The sequence below is a fragment of the Amblyraja radiata genome, chromosome 43 (genome assembly GCF_010909765.2).
Source record: "Amblyraja radiata isolate CabotCenter1 chromosome 43, sAmbRad1.1.pri, whole genome shotgun sequence".
Lineage (NCBI taxonomy): Eukaryota > Metazoa > Chordata > Chondrichthyes > Rajiformes > Rajidae > Amblyraja > Amblyraja radiata.
This window is the reverse complement of record NC_045998.1, coordinates 1169883-1173150: the sequence shown is the minus strand read 5'-3', so window position 1 is coordinate 1173150 and position 3268 is coordinate 1169883.

Below are 3268 nucleotides of genomic sequence, written 5' to 3'. Positions count from 1 at the left end.
ACTCCAGCCAGCGTGTAGAAAGGTGTTAGTGTTTAGTCATGAACCAATGGTGCTTGAGGAAGCATAGAATAGTACAGCACAGGACCGGGCCCTTCGGCCCACAATGTCCGTGCCGGACATGACGTCAGGTTAAACTGATCTCCTCTCCCTGTACATGATCTATATCAAAGAAAGTTAGAAAATAGGTGCAGGAGTAGGACATTCGGCCCTACCAGCCAGCACCGCCATTCAATATGATCATGGATGATCATCCAGAATCTGTACACCGCTCCTGCTTTCTCCCCATATTCCTTGATTTCTTTAGCCCTAAGAGCTAAATCCAACTCTCTTGAAAACATCCAGTGAATTGGCCTCCACTGCCTTCTGTGGCAGAGAATTCCACAGATTCACAACTCTCTGGGTGAAAAAGTTTCATCTCTGTCCTAAATGTCTTACCCCTTATTCTTAAACTGTGACCCCCTGGTTCTGGACTCCCCCAACATCGGGAACATTTTTCCTGCATCTACTCGGTCCAAATCCTCTACAAATTTTATATGTTTCTGTGAGATACCCTCTCATCCTTCTATATTCCAGTGAATACAAGCCAAGTCGACACATTCTTTCACCATACGTCAGTCCTGCTATCCCGGGAATTAACCTGGTGAACCTACACTGCACTCCCTCAATAGCAAGAATATCCCTGCATATCCATGTGCCTGTCTAAAAGCCTCTTAAACACCACTATCGTATCTGCCTCCACCACCACCACCACCCCTGGCGGTGTGTTCCAGGCCCCCACCACCCTCTGTGTACAAAACGTGCCCCACACATCTCCATTAAACTTCCCGCCTCTCATTAGAGCTATTCCCTCTAGTGTTGGACATCTCCACCCTGGGAAAAAGGTTCTGAGTGTCTACCCTATCTATGCTTCTTATAATCTGGGACAGGTCTCTCTGCAGCCTTTAATGCTTCAGTGAAAACAATCCAATCTCCCTGTAGCTGAAACCCTGTAATCCATTCAGCATTCTGGTAAACCTCCTCTGCACCGTCTCTAAAGCCTCCACATCCTGTAATGGGGGCGACCAGAACTGCATGCAATACTCCAAAGGCAGCCTGAACAAAGTCCTGTAAAGCTGCATCGTAACTTCCTGACTCTTGTACTCGACGCCCCGACCGATTAAGGCAAGCGTAACGTTCGCCTTCTTTACCGCTCTGTCTACTTGTGTTGCCACTTTCAGGGAGTTGTGGACCTGGACCACAACATCCCTTTGCTGTTAAGGGTCTTGCCCTTCGGCTCACAATGTTTGTGCCAACTTTAATTGTATAATTAAAGTTGACACAAAATTAAAGCGCCTCTACTTCCTGAGAAGATTACGGAGAGTCGGTTTGTCAAGGAAGACTCTCTCTAACTTCTACAGGTACACAGTAGAGAGCATGCTGACCAGTTGCATCATGGCTTGGTTCGGCAACTTGAGCGCCCTGGAGAGGAAAAGACTACAAAGGGTAGTAAACACTGCCCAGTCCATCATCGGCTCTAACCTCCCTTCCATCGAGGGGATCTAACGCAGTCGCTGCCTCAAAAAGGCTGGCAGTATCATCAAAGACCCACACCATCCTGGCCACACACTCATCTCCCTGCTGCCTTCAGGTAGAAGGTACAGGAGCCTGAAGAATGCAACGACCAGGTTCAGGAATACCTACTTCCCCACAGCCATCAGGCTATTAAACCTGGCTCGGACAAAACTATGAACATTAATAACCCATTATCTGTTATTTGCACTTTATCAGTTCATTTATTCATGTGTGTATATATTTATATAATGGTATATGGACACACTGATCTGTTTAGTAGTCAATGCCTACTATGTTCTGGTGTGCTGAAGCAAAGCAGAATTTCATTGTCCTATACAGGGACACATGACAATAAACTCACTTGAACTTGAATGATAATTTCCCCTTACACTGGATCTCCCAAATGACAACACCTCACACTTGCATGGACTAGAGTTGTCTAACACCTGTGGACAGGGGCCAGGAGGAGGTTTTCTGTGTTAATGCCAATCTACCAAGCAGTAATGTCATGGACATAAAGGTCAAAGAGAAAATGGATCAAAAACTGAATTGAACAAAGACAGTGATTGAAAGTGAGCCGTGAATCTACTATTGTGTTCCAATCGTATGCCATTGTGTCGAGTTGGCACGGTGGCGCAGCGGGTAGAGCTGCTGCTTCACAGTACCAGAGACCCAGGTTCCATCCTGACCACGGGTGCTGTCTGTACAGAGTTTGCACGTTCTCCCCGTAACCTGCGTGGGTTTTCTCCGAGATCTTCGGTTTCGTCCCACACTCCAAAGACGTGCAGGTTTGTAGATTAATTGGCTTCTGTAAGTTGTAATTTGTCCCTTGTGTGTGTAGGATAGGGTTAATGTGCGGGGATCGCTGGTCGGAGCGGACTCGGTGGATCCTTGAAGACTGAAACAGGTGAATTTATTATGGGGAACAAGGAAATGGCAGACGAGTTGAACAGGTACTTTGGATCTGTCTTCACTAAGGAGGACACAAACAATTTCCCTGATGTACTAGTGGCCAGAGGATCTAGGGTGACTGAGGAACTGAAGGAAATCCACATTAGGCAGGAAATGGTGTTGGATAGACTGATGGGACTGAAGGCTGATAAATCCCCAGGGCCTGATGGTCTGCATCCCAGGGTACTTAAGGAGGTGGCTCTAGAAATCGTGGATGTATTGGTGATAATTTTCCAATGTTCTATAGATTCGGGATCAGTTCCTGTGGATTGGAGGGTAGCTAATGTTATCCCACTTTTTAAGAAAGGTGGGAGAGAGAAAACAGGGAATTATAGACCAGTTAGCCTGACATCGGTGGTGGGGAAGATGCTGGAGTCAATTATAAAAGATGAAATAGCCGCACATTTGGATAGCAGTAACAGGATTGGTCCGAGTCAGCATGGATTTACGAAGGGGAAATCATGCTTGACATCTTCTGGAATTTTTTGAGGATGTAACTAGGAAAATGGACAAGGGGGTGCCTGTGGATGTAGTGTACCTGGACTTTCAGAAAGCATTTGATAAGGTCCCACATAGGGGATTAGTGGGCAAAATTAGGGCACATGGTATTGGGGGTAGAGTGCTGACATGGATAGAAAATTGGTTGGCAGACAGGAAACTAAGAGTAGGGATTAACGGGTCCCTTTCAGAATGGCAGGCAGTGACTAGTGGGGTACCACAAGGCTTGGTGCTGGGACCGCACTATTTACAATATTTTGATGAAGGG